The sequence below is a fragment of the Petaurus breviceps genome, unplaced genomic scaffold, assembly GCF_028583685.1.
Source record: "Petaurus breviceps papuanus isolate PSGF00001 unplaced genomic scaffold, PetGlider_PUasm1.0 490, whole genome shotgun sequence".
NCBI lineage: Eukaryota > Metazoa > Chordata > Mammalia > Diprotodontia > Petauridae > Petaurus > Petaurus breviceps.
In genome coordinates this window covers 14,562,923-14,582,636 of record NW_027186352.1, presented here as the reverse complement: position 1 = coordinate 14,582,636, position 19,714 = coordinate 14,562,923, and the positions used below count along the sequence as shown (strand labels likewise).

The window sequence follows — 19,714 nt, the reverse complement described above, 5'->3', positions numbered from 1 at the left end:
ATCACCATCATCATCACCATCATCATCACCATCATCATCATCATCATCATCATCATCATCATCATCATCATCATCGTGATATGCATGGAGAAGTTTCGGAATTCCCTTAGCCACGAAGGCCAAAATACACTTAGAACTAACCAATTACATAAACAGCACAAGAAGCCACAGGGCTCCACTGAGATCATTAAAGTGTGGCAACTGCTTGAGAAAGAATAGATCTCTTTTTTCCAATGTTCTCTGCCTTTTCCCATATCTTCTTTTTCTAGTTCTCTCAATACCCCCTCCATATGCCACTTTATTTGACCCATATAAGTTAATCATTTAGACCAACTTCAACTAGAAGGGAGTCTCATGGGGCCATAGGATGCTAGGATTTATAACTAGAGGAGACCTTAGAGTACATCTAGTATAACAACATCTTACAGAAAAGGAAACTGAGGCCCAGTGGCAGCAAGTCACCCTACTCTCCCCTATTGTTAGTGCCTTTTGATTAATTTGCATCCCTCCATATTTTCTTATCTGTGTAGGTCACTTCCGGGAGAATGGGAGTGGAAGGGAAGGGAATGTTTCCTTTTTGACTTGATCCCTAGCAGCCATAATAGTGCCTGGTATATGTTTGTTGAATAAAATGTGTAAAGTAATATTGAATTAGGTCTATGGACCCTCCCAGTTCCAAATTGATGATTGTAAGAACAGAACCCATATGAAAGACCAACACATTCCTTTCCTTAGCACAAAGGCAATATGAAATAAACTGACCAATCAGAAGCCAGGTGTGGGAGTCTAGCTGATCTTGCTCACTGGAACATCACTGACTACACCTAGGGCTAAATCCTTTGCTCTGATCTGCCTGCCTGCCCACTCAAATATCACACAAATCCACTGTCTCACGTTGGTGTGATTAAATGGGCTGCAGCATTTCTGGCCAGGTTAAGGCACTAAGCCTCACTCTCCTGGGCTCTTGCCAAGTAGAATAATTGCAGTGGGTCCAGTTCTGCCCAACCCAACCCTCCCTGCGATTACAACAGTGTGTTGTCTTCTTCATACCTATTATCTCTCCTGCTGGGTCCAGTTAAGTAGGGGTTGGGCAGATGTCCCAACTTAACAGGCGGATGTCCTTATTTCATTGGGAAGCTGGGCAATGCACTGCACATTGTGCAATGCCCCATAGGAATGTAGGGAATACTGTCAATGGGAGGGCCAGTAGGTGCAAATGCATTCTTGTTCCTGTAAGTCCTCAGAGCCCCACCAGATGAAAGGTTTGTGTCCTCACAGATGGTTTCTTGGGTCAAAAAGAAAAGCTTGCTTTTTAGCTTCTGGACAATGAATAGTGGCCAGAAGACAGAACTTTCTTATGAAGAAAAGTGGATCTGGAAAATATTGATGAAGTCCCTTGGGTAGAGGGTACATGGCACTTGTACCTGAAAGTGAGATGTTTTCCCCAATTTGGGGAATTTCTAGAAGGTGTGGATAAAATATATGACACTTAAATTCATAAAAATGAGGGAAATAAGATCTTGCACTATCCATGGAAAATATTCTCTATTTTTGTCTTTATATCCTCAACTCAAATTAGGTCCTTGGTTGACCTAAGTAATTAATTTGCATATGAAAAAGCAGTCATTGTACAGGAACTTTACAAAGCATCTATTTCTCACCTCTGTCTCCTGGGTATCCTGGTTTCTTTCAAATACTTGATAATCTCACCTTTTATAAGAAGCCTTTCTGGATCTTCCTTAATGGCAGGAGCTAGGTCGTATCCAGTCCTTGAGTCCGGAAGACCTGAGTTCAAATATCGACTCAGACACTTATTAGCTGTATGTGATCCCTGGGCAAGTTAATCACTATTTGCCTCAGTTTCCACATCTGAAAAATTAGGATAATAATAGCACCTATCTCCTGGGGTTGTTGTGAGGATCAAATGAAATAATAATTGTAGATCACTTATCATAGTGTTTGGCCCAGGGTAGGCACTATGTAAATGTTGGTTTTATTATTATTATTATGTAGCTATTATTATTGTTATTGTTTATTAATGCTAATAATTGGATTAACTCCAATCTGTATCTTCTTTGTACATAGTCATTTTTGTCTCTTCCAATTAGAGTATGGCCTTTGTGAGAGCAGGGATTGGTTGTTTGCCTTTCCTTGTGTCCCTAGTACTTAACACATGCCTCTTAGCATGCCTAATAAATGCTAATTGACCTGATTTGGCTTGACACCTTCCTGTCTCTCAATCTTGGCTCATCTCCAACTTTGTGGTAACCCCTTTTCCAACTTCTGATGTTTTCCTCTGTCTTTTTGCCTATCCAAAGTTCCCACTGACACAGATTGGTAGGAAGAAACAGATTACCCTTGCTTAGCTGGACCCATCACTGTCCCCATTAAGTGATGTCTAAGATGATGGGAGGGCAAGATGTTCTACTTAGTTTATGCCAAGTGTGAGTGCTTGCCTCTATTTACATTTCTTCAGACTATTTATACTAAATGGAGCCACCAAAGCTGGGAATGGTGCACTTTTTACAGTGTGAGGAAACAAGTGCAAAATTTGGACATAATGGGTGGGAAATTCTTCAACAGGATGCCTTTACTCACACCCCCGGAGTGTCCAGATATCCTGATTATCAGAAGGAAAGGTAACCATGGAGATCACAGAACAGACAATTTCTTGGCTTTTCCTAGGAAACTGTGTATCCATTGGCCACCATTCAATGAAGAACAGATCTGCTGGGAAAATCTCTTTTTCAGGACTAATTTTCTACCTAGAAATGAATAGCAGTAGAACTCCGTATGCAGACATGTCTCTATGGTCACAGGGACACTGTGTCAAATGATCTGCAAAAAGGACCACTCATGAAATAAACTAAGTAGGAAATACTCCCCTCTATCTTTCCATCTCCCAAGCCTTCTTCCCATCCCAGACAGACGGTCATTTGGAAATAAGGCTCTTCCTGACATCTCCCCTGTAAGGCCTCCATCCGCCCCATCTGCCCACCTATGAATACTCCTTTCCACCTCTGCTCTTGCCCTAAGCATTGTCAGCAAGTCAGTGCCCTATGGCTTCATCCAGCATTCCCATGATACTGATTTCCTTTATAATGCTCCTCTTAGAAGATAAATTCCTTGAAAACAGGGTCTATCTTTATTGTTCTTCTTTGTATCACCAGCTCTTGGTATATTTATTGGCATGAAATAAACACTTAAAACATAGTAATTCATTAATTCATTCATATTTGAGCTTCAAAATCTATGCAGTAGTTTCATGGGACCATGGGTGTGGAGCTGGCAGGAGTCTAAGAAGTCATCTAGTGTGAGACTTTCATTTTACAAATGTGGACACTGAGGTTCAGGGATGTTAAGTGACCTGAGATCATGGGATCACAGTTAAGGCTGGAATGGGCCTTAGAGCTCATTTCATGCAAATTCCCCATTTTACAGTTGAAGAACTATGACCCAAAAGATTATATGACTTTCTGAAGGTCATAAAATTAATAAGTAGCAGAAGCAAGACTTGAACCCAGGTCCTCTAACTTCAAACCCAAGACCTTTCCCATTTCTCTTAGCATTGCCTCCCAAGAAATGTGAACCCCAACAAAGTTAAATAACTCATCCAAGGTCACACAAGTAGTAAGTGGTAGAGAGATTTGAACACAAAGCCCATGACTACAAACTCCACCCTCTCTCCACTGCCCCCCCCCCCCCCCCAATGGAAAATCAATTTAAAGATATTCCATGCCCTGAGGCCCTTTAATAGGCTTAAGAGACTCTGAGAACCTTCCTTGATTTGAAAATATACTCTGCCTACTAATAGGCTGAATGTGGTCACATGGAGCCTGTGGCAGGAGGCTTGATTTTCAGGAATGCCCACACCTTGATGCTGTGTGATTGGGCAGTGGGTCAAGAGAATGGTTACATTCTCTGACTCAGGAGAAGGCTATATAATCCCTGATGTGAGGCTTTGTTTTGGGGCTCACTTTGAGAAGTGTTCTGTGATTTCATCAGATGAGACTCTGGGAAGTCGTTGTTGAGAGCCCCCCCGGCTTTGAAAAACCCAGATGTTGATTTGGTATGGATGTAATGGTTGGACACTTTGGAAACCTGTCTACTTGATCTGTTTCTCTGTCTTGATAATTCTGTCTGTATACTCTGAAGTTCGGGATGCTAAAATAGGTAAACGATACATATTTGACTGACAAGTAACCTTGTTAACCCATTTTGAATTGCTTTCCTTTAACAAAGCAGATCTAAGAACCTGTGTTGGCAGCCACCCTGGGGATGGTGGGGTGCTTGCTGCTACACCCCTCCAGGTGTTACCTTGGTTATTAAACAAATTTTATAGATGAGGAAATGAAGTCTCCTCTAGACTTTTGACTAGCCCCAAAGCCCATTTCCTATTTACTTGTCTGCCACTACTTTTATCTGGCAAAAATTAACCATTTCCCAGCATAGTAGCTACTATATTTTCTAGACTATAAAGTCTATGCTTTTCTACCCTTAAACATTCAACAAAACAATCACCATAAGAGTTTTCAATCATGACAGTGTAAACCATTCCTTTAGAGGCTAAAGCAGAGGTGAGTTATTGTCACTGAAAAGATGGAGCCTTCAAGGGGAGGGGAGGCAAAATCAGTTCCTTGTTTAACCCTGGGTGTGTATATGGGGGGTGGGGCTTCCATTCTCCAGGAATTTTTGAGTATCAAAACCACTATAGTATTCTGGGTTTGAAGATGATTCCAGAAAGAGGAAAGGACTGGGGTTTTTAATCTCATTTTCACTCAAGTTTTAAAAGCAAACATGAGCAATTAATTTGTTAAGAAAAAGGAATGAAATCTTGACAAATCTGAGTGAGCTTTCATCAACATGATCACCACACCGCTACCCCACCCCAGCCACCTCTCCAGGTTCCACTGAAACAGCCACAGGGATGTCGACCTAAGAGATGAGGAGAGAAACCATTTTTATCCCCAATAAATCATCTCTAGTTTCATGAACACACAGCTCAAGCAAGCAACAGGAGTTGTGAATTATACCACAGAAAAAGCCATTCCTGGCTCTTGAAAAGACTGCTCTTGTGTATAGAATAGGTTTTTATTTATATCAATATAAATAGACCTTATTTGGTGGCATCCTCAAAATAGCAGCCAAATTCTCCTACAAAATCAAATTGTTCCAGTAATCCGACACACTCTGGCTGGGTTTTTTTGCGGGTGTCTTTCCCTCACACACACTGGCCTGCTCTGATTTCATTTTAAATTCAAATGGCATTTTTTAAGAGGCCATAGACTTATCTTTCCTTCTCCAAGTTCAGGACCTTCTTCTTGGATAAAGGTTAAAGATACTATGGTCAGTTTCCTGAGCTCCCTTCCTTGCAGGTAGCCACATTCACCTGTTAGCTATGGAAGCACCAAGGGTCTGGCTGCCAGTATGGCGTGATTTTAATTTCTAAGGCTAAATTAAGTGACAGGCATTAACTCAAGAGAATTATCTGCCAGCAACCCCAACAAAGAAAAAATAATCCTGTCCTTTGGTGAGAAGTACACTGGGTAATGAAAATTGAGATAATTTAGGTAAACATTTCTTAAATGAAGCTCGGTTTCTCTCAAAGGAAAACAAAAAAGAAATGATCTTGACAGAAAAGGATACATGTATTTCCCTAGATTATGAGAAGAGTGACTTCATTACTCTTTTCCCCATGGTGGCTAAGAGATCCCAGATCATGGTTTTGAGCTGGAAAGGACCATCTGGTTCAATCTCCACAGTTTACAAATATTTCTTATTGTTCTTCAGTTGTTTCAATCGTATCTAACTCTTTATGAGACCGTTTTAAAATAAAATTTTGGTTTGTTTTCATATTTTAGCAAATACTAGAGAAGTTTCCCTCTCCAGATCATTTTACAGATGAGGAAAAAGAGGCAAGCGGGGTTAATTGACTTCCCCAGGTTCACACAGCTAGTAAGTGTGAAGCCAAAGCTGAACTCAGATCTTCCTGAGTCCAGGCCCAGCACTCTATTCACTGAGCCATCTATTTGCCTCTCTTATAAATATGGAACCTAGTTAAAAGAAGCTTAGGTGACTTTTCCAAAGTTACAGACATAATAAGTGAAAGGTAAAATTTGAATTCAGGCTCCCTAGTTCTGGTGCTCTTTCAATGCAACCTCCTTTATGCATGTATATATGTGATTCCACTCTCTCTGCTGATCCTAGGCATGTTTGTAGGTCAATCTACCCCAGCTTTATGTCACCACTTTCCTTACTATTCCATGTCATTAAATGCCTTTATTTTGAGTCAACTGTGTCCTCTGGCCAACTCATGATCAATATTTGTGGAAGTATGGATTCACACAGTACCTTAGAATGTCCATTCTCTACAGATGCCACCTTGAAGTGTTAGTTGGATGGACCATGGGCAGAAAACTCTCCAGAAACACACACACACACACACACACACACACACACATACTCCCTTCTCCAGATAGAAAAAATCTTTAGTCAGTAAGCCAACAGAAGTCAAGACATCCTCTTGCAAACACTCCACTTTTAGCAGATTTGAACCTGAATCAACCCTGGGACCCTGAGCCCTTGGCAACCCATGTTAATCCTCTGGGCTATGTCAGTTCAAGACCTCACCAGGTTAAGCCCCAAAATGATCCTGCTCCTGCTTGCTTTTGAAGGGAGGAAAACACTTCAGAAAATCACCTTCTTCGGGTTGCCAACTCTGCTCAAAAACAATATCTTTCTGTTTCTCTATTCTGTGTAAACACCAAAACCTGAAAGAGAATTTATCATGGATGTGTTATGAAAAGCCAAACTTTTCCACTGCTGGAGGGCTCTCAGGCTTATTTTCTCAAGTCATTTTTATAAATCTGCCTGCCCAGCTGTATCCAGAGACAGTATTCTTTAATGAGGATCAGTCATCAAAGGCAAGAGGGAAAGAGAAACCTTTGGGAACCTTGGGTTGGGGGGAACAGGGGAGGGCAGGAGGAAATAAGGACAGGATTTTGCTAATGATGGAAGTTCAAAAAGAGCCCCTGCCCCTTCTCCCCCTACCAAAAAAATAAAACAGCAGCCTTTTCCCCTTGGAGACAGAGGCCAAAGGAAAGAAAAGATGGATAGGAAAGTCTTATGACCAGGATGACCTTAAAAAGCCCAAACTAGTTTGTCCAGACAAACTCCACAGCCAGCTTTCCACTTCCCTTCCAAGTACAGAGAAAGGCCAGAGCCTTATGACAGCAAAATATAGAGGAGAAAGCTCTTGGGGTCAGGAAGGCGTGGGCCTTCCATGAGCTTCAAAATATCACCTGTAAAATGGGGATGATAATGGCAACCATACACCTCACAAGTTGTTGTAAGGATAAAGCTAGCGCATACCTGTTGAACATGTCGCGGACATTAGAACCATTATTTCTGCCAGGGGGCAGTATAGGACCTGAAATCAGAGGCTTGAGTTCAAATTTCCATCCCTCATTAGCTATACACTCATGGGCAAATCTCTCCCCTCACCTGGGCTTCGATGTCCTCCTCCTTAAGACAGGAGAACTGGGACTGAAGGCCTCTCTGAACCTTCTGGCTCTGGGCCTCTGATCTGTCTTCGGACCACTATGACCTCCTCCTCACTCTCCTGCAGCCTCTTCAAGACACAAACACCCTTGTCTCTCCCACGTCAGCATCCTACTTGGTTCTTCCCCTTTTCTGTCTCCCCACGCCCTCTTTTGTTTTCCTTCAGCTTGCCCAGTCTGTAAAGAGAAGTTCTTTGTGGGAACATACTCCAATCATGCAAATCCATAGCAAACGTGAAGCTCCTTCTCTTGAAGAAAGACCTGAGATGCTAAGAGGTCAAGACTGCCAGAGGCAGTGTGTGCTAGAGACAGGACCTTGGACCCAGGGATTCCTGTTCTCAGGCCATCATCAGTCAGTCCACAGTCCACGCTGCCTAGCACTATAGGGAGGGGACTGGGGTCATAGCAATATTAACTCTGCCTTTGCCAACCTGGTTCTCATTGGTACCATAGGTCTCAGGGAAATGGGACAAATAACATGATATTGGCCTGAGGGGAAGCTTCCTGTGGTTCTCAGCGTTGCTGAAATTCATCATTGCCTTCACTTAAATTGAGCAAATATTTAGTCAATGCTTGTGATGGACAAGGCAGTGTACTAAATGCTAGGAACCCAGAAACAAAAATCCTTACATTCTCCTGTCTTTTCCCATGCTACCAACACTGGCTCAGAGAGCTAAGGCAGAGTCTGCAGTCCAGAGGAGCCAGGTGGCCTTTCTGACAACCTTCAGGGGTCCTCTTAAGGCAAAGGACCCTGACCAGGAACCTAACAGAGAGCTGGATTCAACTGGAAACAAAAGACAAACAGGACCCAAAGGCAGCACCCTCACTCTTCCCCCTTTCACCTCTTTCCCTTTTCCGGTGGGACAGAGTACTAGTGACCTTGTTTCTGTGTGTGGGGCTCTCCATGGTGGGGCAGAGGTGGGACAGAAGTCTGGCTCCTCACTTGTCCTTTTTCATCAGCACAGGGACAGGCAACATCCCAAATATACATACCCATGTACTGTATATAGTATATATAGATTATATATCACCTTCCTTCCCTCCTCCTCCTCCTTCTCCTTCTCCTTCTCTCTCTCCCTCTCTCTTTCTCTCCCTCCCTCCCTCCCTCTGCCCCCCCCTCCCTCTCTCTCCCTATATGTGTGTGTGTATACATATTTTTTCTCTGTCTCTGCTAGGAGTTGGAAAGTCTCTGAGGCCCGAGTTCAGGACAGATATTCTAATACATTCTCTTTAGTGAAAAGCTTGTGTCACTTTGTAAGGGTTATGGGATTTAAAGATCTTCCATGCCCCATTGGACTTGCTGATGTAGCAGGAAGGGGCGGAGCAAGAGGAAGCGGAAGCCAAACTAGAGTTCCTGTGGTAGCTGGCGGTGATGGCGATGGCGGCAGCAGCAGCAGAGGCAGCGGCAGCGCGAAGCCCTTTTTGAGTTAGCCAGAATTTCTGCTAGGGACTCCTGCTGAGGACTGCCAGGGGCCGGAGCTTCTGGGAGCGCACTTCCAGGACGCTGGATGGTTGCTGTGAGTGAGGAGAGGAGGACCTTTGCCTGAGGTAGCCTGTTCTGTTTTAAAGGCTTGAAAATGTGGGTGCTTTCTACTTTATCTACCTGTGCCAATGTCATAACTACTCTGATGGCTTTCACTTTCTGGTTTGGGGACTCAGTCTTTTGGTATCTTAATAAATTTTCTAGTTTATTCCTCCATATGGCAAGCATGATGTATTTTGTGATGGATAATTATATCAGCATATCTGTAATCTCCATAGGCATTGTGAATATGGCATTGCTGATAGACACTTGAATCCTGAGGTTCATGCTCAAGATTTATATTTACAATTTAGAGATATCATTCATATGTGTTTGTATGTTTATACTAAGCTAGGCATCGCCCCCTTCCCCAAATCTAGGAGTTTGCTGTCCATATTATGCAACCCCCCAATATTTATTAAGTTGAGTATTAAGTTGAATTCAGCCTGACACCTGTCTTACAGCCCAGATCTGAAAACATCCAAGCAAAAGGGATCACTGGCCTTTAAGGAGAACTGGTAGAGGAAATAGGCAGTAATTATAATGATGGAATGAGTATAGAGAATGCCTATTGAGCTGAACTAAGCTGGAGATGCTCTCATGCATGACCACATGATTGTGTGGTGGAGATTGGAAACAGTATAAGGTGGCAAGTCAGCAAAGAAAGGGAAAGATTGGGAAAGAGTGCCTTCCAACATGGCAGCAGCTGGTGCAGATCCAAGTACAAGGCTGAGGGAGAATCTTGACAACACCCACTCCCCAGTGTCCCCAAAACTATCATTTCCTTTTCCTGATTTTCAGGTAGGTAGATACAAGGGTAGTGAGAGGCAGAGGATGGAAGGAAAAGAGATACATCCCTTGCAGAATCCAGTGACTGGTCTCACCGTGAGCTGGATCAGCAAATTGGTTATGGAGGAAGCAGATGGAGGGAGCAGATAAGAGGAAGGCAGAAATAAGCCATGAAGACACCTACGGGCATTACAAAGAAGATTGGCACAGAACATTATCAGTCTCGTTGGAAATAGCTGGGTTTTTAGTGACAAAGAACTGGAAGGAAAATTGGTGCTTATGCACTGGGAAATGACTGTGCCAATTGTCACAAAAATCAATAGAATGGGTTTTTACGATAAGAAATGTGAGGTTTAGAAGAGATGTATTATCTAATGAAGAGGGAAACAATCAGTGTTGAGAGAACAATTTATACAATGATGATAATAATGGAAAAATGTGTCTGAAAGACTTCAGATCTTTGACCAATTTTGTGAGTGATTGTGACTTCCGAGGAGTGGAAGTAGAACAATGTCCTCCGTTGGCAGAGAGGTGGTAGACTACAGGTGAAGAACAAGGCATGCCTTGCCAGGCATTGCCAATGCACTGATTTGTATTGCTTGGCTGTTTTCCTGGGTTACAAGGGATGCTTCCTTGCAAAGAGAGGAGATGGAAGAAGAAATCTCACACTGAGATGTTGACAGTGTTGGTCAAAAGAGAGTATTCATCAAACATTTCTGAGAAAGGAAGAGAAGAAAGGAGAAAGGGAGAAAGAGGGAGAGGAGAGAAGGAAAGAGGAAGGGAGGGGGAGAGACATAAAGAGGAAACAGAGAGACGGAGGAGACGGGGAAAGGAGCAGAACTGCAGAAGAGCAGAGCCATGTCTCAGGATCCCATGACAAAAGCATATTGGGAACAGGATGGGACCATTCTTTCCTTTGACTCCATTTTAATCCAGAGGAGCGCATCCATATCCTCTGCAGATGGGCTCTCACCCATTCCCTTCTTTTAGGGGATGGAAAAAAATGGGCAAAAGAAGACACTTTCAGAGGGAGAGAGGGAGGGAGGGAGGGAGGGGAGGAAAATGGCTTGGTGTTGATCTAAGTAACAGATTTACTCCTTGCCTCCAGAGAAAACTAACAGCTCAGAAAGGACATATCATAAAACCTGGAAAAGGGAATTGGTTATTTGGAATGGAATCTTCTTTCTCCAATGGTCCCACCACAATCCACCCCAGCTCTGTGCCATGGGAGACTCAGGATTCCTTAGTATGGAAATAGGGAATCCAATCATTTACAAGAGACATGGAAATAATTATCATATTGAGGCCCTCATGGAAGCTCGCCTTTATATGGCCAATGTACTGCAGCAAACATTTCTTTGGAAATTCCAAATGGCAAATGTTTGCACAGGAAAGTAATGAGTGCATGATAGTTGGATTTGATTTCTCTGCTGAGGAAAGCCCAGTTTCATAAACCCAGATAATATTGCAGGTAAAGGGCATCTCTCTGCTATGGACTGATGTGTTATCTTCACTGGGCTGTCTGCTTCCAATTCTTTCACAAAACTCCTCCCTAATGTTCACCGGTATTTGGAGATAAAAACCAAGGGGATCAATGGACAGCCCTGTCAGATGGGGGTTGTCACTGTCATTGTTTTTACATTGCCAGGTCCTGGCTCTGAAAGCAGAAAGTAACTGAGAATGAAGGATCAGTTTGGGGGAGGGGAGGTGCTAATGACAAAGAAGTGGAACTCAGTTATGCTTCTGAAGTCACTGAATCTGTCACAGCTCCTTGCAGTCAAATATGGACACAAACCAGAGGAGGGCCACAGGTGTTGAATCTTCTCATGGTGTGGATGGCAGACAATTCTGTGTCTCTTGTGATAGAGGAGAAAAACAGAAGGAGCCAGGTGAACACTTTCCACAAAGGTCTCCCTGTTGGAGCTCCTCACCATGTCTCAAGGATAATACTTTGGTTCCCATCCCCTGCTAAGCATTGCTCCACAGGCCCCTTTGGTCATGGGACATTTCTGCTCAGCTTCCCAGCAAACCCCAAAATTACAGTCTTCCTCAATACAGAAATGCCAAGGCTATGACATGACAAATGCCCTACTGTTTTCATTGGATGGGTTTTAAGAAAAGTCAAGTGAAAAGAAAAATTTTAAGAGGCAAGTAATGCACCTATGGATTTTCCTGATACTTCAGTTTAAAATACATCAGATTGTATCTATACATTTTCTGCTGTTTTAGTTTTGCAGAAAAAGGTAGAGTTCTTCTGATTACCAGAATGTATCCACAAAATGTTATCACAGAACCCATCAGCTGCATGTTCTCTCATTTTTGAAGTCAGATGTTTTATGTTCTAAGGGCCATGCAAACAGGTATCCCCAGACACCTTACAGTCCAGATGTAGAGCGGGGCAGCTAGGTGGTGCAGTGAGTAGAGCACCAGCCCTGGACTCAGGAGGACCTAGGTTCAGATCCGGCCTCAGACACTTGACACACACACACACACACACACAAAACTAGCCATGTGACCTTGAGCAAGTCACTTAACCCCAATTGCCCTACCTTCCCCCCTCCAAAAAGCAAAAAAAAAAAAGGCCAGATGTAGAATACTAATAAAGGCTTGGTTGGGCAGGGGGAGGGGTGGCTGGCATTAAATTTTGTTTTTCTTTATGAGGTATTATTGTGTTCATAATGTTCAAGTAGATCCATGAAGTGATACCAGTTGACATAAATATAATGTTGGTATATTTGTTGTGCTTTTATAATGCTCCAAAGTTTACAGAAAACATTTTATATGTAATAGCTCATCCAAGCCCCCTAAAATTCTGAGACAGATACTTAAGATTGGGGGTGGGGGGAGTGGGAGTGTTTAGAACAGGCCTATGATTTCAGTGGTGAGGAAACTCCCTCTACCAACCCCGATCCAGTGTCTTCTAGATGGTTTAAGGTCAGCTTCCTGGAGGCATTGAAAATTGAATGATCTGTCCAGAGTTGGAGGGAGTTTTGGACTTCAAACCAGATCTCCTTGATTCTGAACTCAGCTCTTCTTTCCTCCTCAACATTGCCTGTCACACTTCAGCTCTTATCCTCTCCAATTTACATGAGGAAACTGAGGCACAGTTAATAAGCTTGCCCAGGTCCATGCAGCTACAAAGTAAAAGTGGTGAGATTGAGCCCCAAGCCTCCCTTTCTCCAAGCAGCTCAATGCCATGCCCTAATTTTCTATCTCTGTAATCGCAGACCCCATCCCCCTATCCTAAATCCTTTGGTTCTCTAATAACAATAATAATAGTTGCATCTATATCAGGCTCTGAGGTTAACAGAGCATCTTACCTATTACATCTCTTTTGATCCTGAGAATAGCCCCATGTAGCAAATACCATGGGCATCCTTATCATCACTGGTTTATACATGGGAAACTGAGCTTCTATTAATCATCTGCCCACAACAGGTCACATGACTATGTGGGGTAAGAGAGGGATTTGAGGCCAGGTCTCCTGAACTGCTCCAAAATTGCACATTAGGGAGACATCAAGGAGGTGAGTCAGAGAATGTTTGAAATCCATGATTCAGTGGCAAGGGTGAGTCTTGTAGTTACAAGTATAGTGAAGAAGTATTTCTCTTTGGGGGAGAAAAGAAAGCTGAGGGGAGAAGACAGTCAGAGGAGGAAAGAACAGATTATCTTGACTTCCCATGAAGACTCCAATAGTCCCTGAGAGGCATGAGCAGTAAGGCAAGAGAACTTAGTGAGCAGAAAGAATTGAAGCATTTAATATGAGTCAATAAGCATAAGAAGGAAAAAGAAAAAAAAAACAAGCAACTGGTGTTTGATTCTGGGCAGCAAGGTGGCACAGTGGATAGAGTGTTGGGCCCAAAGTCAGGAAGACTCCTCTTCCAGAGTTCAAATCTGGCCTCAGACATTTACCAGCTGTTACCTAACCTGTTTGCCTCAGTTTCCTCATCTGTAAAATAAGCTAGAGAAAGAAATGGCTTTGTTAAGAAGACCCTAATCAGGGTCACGAAGAGTTGGACATGATGAAATGACTAAACCAAAAACATGTGATTCTACCATCATATGCACTGATCCTTTGGCCCTTCTGCAAATGTTGCCTTGAAACATCACAAACTTCCCAAGTTTTTCAGGGTATTCTCTTTCAACCTTACTGTAGCCCAGGGTCAAATTGAATTCTGAACTCCCCATTGACTATACTTCAAGACTCCATTGTCAGATTCTTAACACGTGGCTGGCTGTGCAGTCTACACCTGGATATTTCAGATACTCCAATTCTTTAGCAACTTTGATGAAGCAATTATGTTCCCAGACTGTTTCTGTCTCTGCCAAAGGAGCTCCCTGGGTAAAGGAACCTGAGAACATAAAGTTCTTAGGGTGCCATGAGGAAGGGCTCCCTCTGCAGGGAAATTGGTGTCAGGCCCCTTTAGGAATCAACACTAAGAGCTCCCCCACTCCCAGCTCCTTGTGTAGGTATAGGGATTTTGAGGCACAAAGTAGATGAAGTTGGAAAATTTGGCATAAAAGGAAGATGGAAGAGAAATGGAGTTGAATTCTAGTCATGATTCCACCCTTTAATGATCATGGAGCATTGGGAAACATCTCTTTGAACCTCAGTTTACTCATTTGCAAAGGCATGGCCCAGAGAAAAAGGGATCAGGATTTGGCATGGCCCCTTACTGCCTATGTTACCTTGGGCAAATCACTTAACCTCTCTGGACCTCAGTTTCCTCATCTGTAAAATAAAGGGGCCGGACGCAATGACTTCTATAATCCCTTTTAGCCCTAGATCTAGAATTTCATGTGACCTCATGCAGATCAATCTTTCTCTATCTGGACTGTCAGTTTCCTTCACTAAAAAATGAAAGAATTGGATAAGATAAACTTTAAGGTCCTTTCCAGGTCCAAAATTCTATGCTTATCACTTTGCAAATTCCTGAGTTTAATCAAACTAGTCTTGCTATTTTCTCACAGTTGCTAAGATCAAATATTTTTAACTTAATCTTCTATACCATATCACAGGATGCTTGCAAAAACAAATCAGCCAACTGCAAGATTAAGGAGTTCCACATACTCAGTAAAATTTATGGTACATCAACTTGTCCAGGATGGATGATTTTGTCAATGTTTGGGAATTCCAGTGTTCAAGCTCCTTCCCTGGATGCTGATCACAACACTTCTCTAACTCATAATTTTAGAGACTTCTCTAGTTGTTAGCGCTCTGTCCAAAACAGACCTTGTTATCTTCCCCTTCCCCCCTCACCAACTCTCCCTTCCTCTGAAGTTCTGGGTTTCCATCAGAGACACCACCAGCCTCCTAGTCACTTTGACTTGAAATTTCAGTTTGTCTTGAACTCCACCCTTGGATGCATCTGACATATCCAATATGTTGCCAAGTCTTGTCAATTCTACCTTTACAAAATGTCTTGCATATGTCCCTGTCTTCTCTCCACTCACACAACCACCACCCTGGTGGAAGCCTTCATCACCTTACACCTGGTCTATCACAACAGCTTCATGGTCATTCTCCCTGACTCAAATATCTCCCCATTCCAGTCAATTGTCAAAGTGATCGGTTTAAAGAAAGCTGGGTCGTGTCAACACCCCTATTCAGCAAAGTCCAGTGACCCCCTATTGCCTCCAGGATATTCAGTTTGCCTTTTAATGCTCTTCAGAACCTGGGCCCTTCCTACCTTTCCAGTCTTCTTCTATTCATTACCCACTAGGCAGTCTACAGTCCTGCACCACTGGCCTTCTCCATGTTCCTCAAACAGAACACTCCATCTGTCAATAATGGCCTTTTTTACTAACACTTGGAATTCTCTCCCTTCCTGCTTCCTGGATTCCTTGAAATCTCAGTTCAAATTCACCTTCTACAAGAGACCTTCCAGATTTCCCCAGCTGTTCAGAGACTGCCTCCAGGGTACTCAGAATAGATCATGTCATCAAACAACATAATTGTTTCATTGTTTTCTCCTCCAATAGTGTGTGAGCACTTTGAGGACAAGGACTGTGTTTTTTCCTCCTTTCTTTATGTATCCGCAGTGACTGGAATATATTAGGTACTTAATGAAAGCTTGTTGAGTAGCCAACATTCCCCTGTCGTAGCTAACATTACTTTATCTTTACTTGGCATTGTATTCACTTTGGTGTGTGTATACTGTTTTCACCCAGAAGAATGGAAACTCCTTGAAAACAAAGACTCTCTCATTTTTGTCTCTGTGCCCCTAGTATCTAGTATAGAGCTCAGCAAATAATGGCATTTGATCAATGCTTGAATGAATGAATGAACATTTTACTTAAGACTTGGGCAGAAGATGGGAGAAGCTGGTGGCCACCTCTGATTAGTGTCAGAGGCAGGGCTTCCTGACTCCAAGATGACCACTCCCACCATTACAGACACGTGACCATTTCAAATTGCTATTAAGGAAGCTGGGGACATAGGAACTGGCCCTGGGATATCATTGTTATAGGGGACTCCCAGATGAGAAACTCCCTCTACCAATGCAAGTTGGCTCTTTCCCTGTCCTTTAGATTCTTCAAGTCGCCTAAAGTGGCATTACCTTCTTTCCTCTCCAAACTCCAACCCTGCACCCAGTAACATGGCTAAACATACCAAGAAGGTTGAAAATGTTGGTAAATATGGAACGTGTTAGGGTGCATCCCTCAGAAAAGTGGTGAAGAAAATTGAAATTAGCCAGCACGCCAAGTATACCTGCTCCTTCTGTGGCAAGACCAAAATGAAGAGGTGGGCTGTTGGTATCTGGCATTGTGGATCCTGTATGAAAACAGTAGCTGGTGGTACATGGACCTACAATACCACCTCTGCAGTCACAATCAAATCTGCCATCAGAAGACTGAAGGAATTGAAAGACCAATAAAATCTTCTTATTAAATATCTGTAGCACACAGTCCAACAATAAATGGGTTAATTTATGGAATAAAAATCACTTTTCTTAGTAGTCAAAAGAAAAGGAGTTGCCTTAAGCACTTCCAGGTTAAGTGACTTGCTCTGGGTCACACAATCTATCTGAAGAGGAGGAACCTCAACTCTGGTCTCCCTGACCAGATCTCTCTCCACTAGACTATGCTGCCCCTCCTTAAATGTGTGTGTGTGTTTAAATCATTTAGTAAAATTGGAATGTTTTCTAGTTTTCTTTAATCTTGTGCCCTCCTAAGGAGTGTTAACAGGCTCCATTATGATAAGGCAATTGAAAAACCTCTGAAAATTCTGAATACAAAGTTGCTTATGTTATTATTATCATGATATTCATTATTGTTTGCTATTTATTATTATTGTTAATTATTATTATGTTTTCTTCTTGCCAATTCCCTCTGCCCAATGATCTTCAAATATAGTGCCATGAAATGTCTCAGTGACTTGATTGTACTCCCCAAGAAACCTAAAACATCACGTGTCCTAACAGAGTCAAGAGGGATGACATGGAAGGTGTGGACTTTTTAAAGGAAGACTTGGTGACAAGAATAGGGACAAATAATACAAAGACACAGAGATGGGAGATGTAATCTGTAGACAAGGAACAAAGAACAAGCCTGGTAGTTTGGCTGGAAGAGAGATGGGTAAGAGGAAAGATTTCATGTATACTGGAAGCAGGGGTCTGCATAAGTACTTTCTCTTCCCCTGCCCCTACCCATAAACACAAACCAACAGACCATCTTCCTAAGCTGTATAACCCTGGGGAAAACAGCAGAGAGAAAAGGCTAGCTTTCACCTCTGTGTCATTTTCAGGAAATGCCAAAGAAATAGACGTAAATAGCTACAACAACATTTCTTCTTTCCAGGAGCTGAGCCAGCCATGATGACGATGACAGCTGCCTCAATGGGACCCTGCTGTTTGAAGTAATTGGACCAGAATCTAGAGGCACATGAGAAATAACTCAAGTTTTCACCAAAAGCCAAAGCTGCATTCCATCTACCCAGAGTGAACCATTCAAGTCTCTGAGTAAAGTCCAAACAACCTAAGCAGGAGAAAACGCTTGCTGGGCATACCATGTCCCCACACACCCACCCCCATATCCAACTTAATTAAGGACCGTGTGATTTACATCTAAGGAACCTGAGAGGTTACCAAGTGTCACTTCCTCACTAGGCAGATGGGAAATGAATCTGCCAAGGTCATGCAAGTATGAAATGGCAGAGCCAGGAAAGCCAGAGAAACAACACAGAGTATCTGACTTGTTCCTGGTGCTGGCCCTTGGTACTCTTACCCCCTTACCCTCCCAACCAACACCGGCCAGACAACTCTGGGGAAGAGAAGGCAGTGTGGTATAGTGGATAGCACACTGAACTTGGAGTCAGGAAGAGCTGGGTTTGAATACCACCACGAACACTTCCTAGCTGAGTGACCATGAGCAAGCACATCACTTAACCTCTCTGGGCCTCAGTTTCTTCTTCATCTGTAAAGTGAGGGGGTTGGACCTTCTCATTCAGGTCTACATTTATGATCCTGTGATCGGATCCTCTCCACCCAGACTTGCCCTCCCCAGACACCACTAGAAAGACATTGCCTAAATACTTGCTCATTTGAATTGAATAAATCCATATCTGTGGGTTGATGGATGAACTAAGAGAAGAAGGCACACGATGGAGGAGAGAGAACTGGACCTGAGCCAGCTCACTTAGGTCCAAGTCCCAGACCCTGAAACCAACTGGTTGCATGAGACATGAACAAGAGCCTACACTTGTCTTTCCTCCATCTTCCCATCTGCAAATGGTGATGATAATAGTATGGACACTTTTCCCAGGATACTTTCATAAAAGCACTTTGTAAACAAGGCTATGCTCTTTTGAAATCTGAGCTACAGCTGCTGCTTTATGATATTCAAAGTACTATGCACTTCTTATCTAATTTCTTAATCACCGCAACTGAGTGAGGAATGTCTGGTGGTTTCTGTGGGGTGTTTTTTTCCCATTTTATAGATGAGGAAACTGAGGCTCAGAGAGGTTCCATGACTTTTCAATGGGCATGCATGTAGTAAGTGTCTGTACCAGGGCTTTGCCCTGGGTCTCTCCTCCTTATAAGACCAGCACACTTTCCATTCCTCCATGCTTTCTGTATGTTTTGGTCTCTTTGTATTCCCATGGAAGAATCCTGGTGACTCAATGAATGTAACCCAAGAGAGGAAAATCATCTGCAGAAGCAGCATTTTCACCAAAACCCCAGAGAAACGAGATGAAATACACATGAAATAGCTTTGGGCTAGCCTGCAGAAGATGAGCTTACATGCCAATATTTTTATGCAAATTTTTTTGAAAAACAGTTATTTTATCAACCTGAAAAATAGGCCACTGAATACAAGAACAAAAGCAACAGACTGATTTGTCCTGGTCCATCCAAAGAAGAAAAATAACAATCGTGACATCGTAGCCATGCTTTAGACAGCTAGGTGGTGCAGTATACAGAGTGCTGTCCTTGGAATCAAGAAAACATGGCTTTAGATCTGACCAGAGGCATTTACTAGCTGTGTGATTACCCTGGGTAAGTCCCTTAACCTCTACCTGCCCCAGTTTCCTCCTATGTAAAGTTGGGATAATAATAGCTCAATAAAAGATCAAATGAGATACTATTTGGAAAGTGTTTTGCAAACTTTAAAGCACTATATAAATAAAAGTTATTATTACTACTGTTATATAAATGTAATCTATGGCTTCAGGTGCTTCTGATACATTGTCTCATTTGCTCCTCACAATATCTCTTTGTTATAAGTTCTATGAGTATTTGTAATGGGAATGTAAATTTAAAGATCTTCCTTGCCCCTAGGCTAAAGTGCACCTGGACCCTGGGGTGGGAGGCTTGTTTTTCAGTAGATACTTCTTGATTGGCCA

General features: G+C 42.7%; 1 protein-coding gene across 2 annotated transcripts in view; it reads right to left on the bottom strand.

The window, feature by feature from the left end:
* The window catches only part of PRKG1 (protein kinase cGMP-dependent 1), a 1,429,727-nt gene that overhangs the window by 1,135,287 nt on the left and 274,726 nt on the right, over positions 1–19,714 (bottom strand). The window lies entirely within an intron of this gene.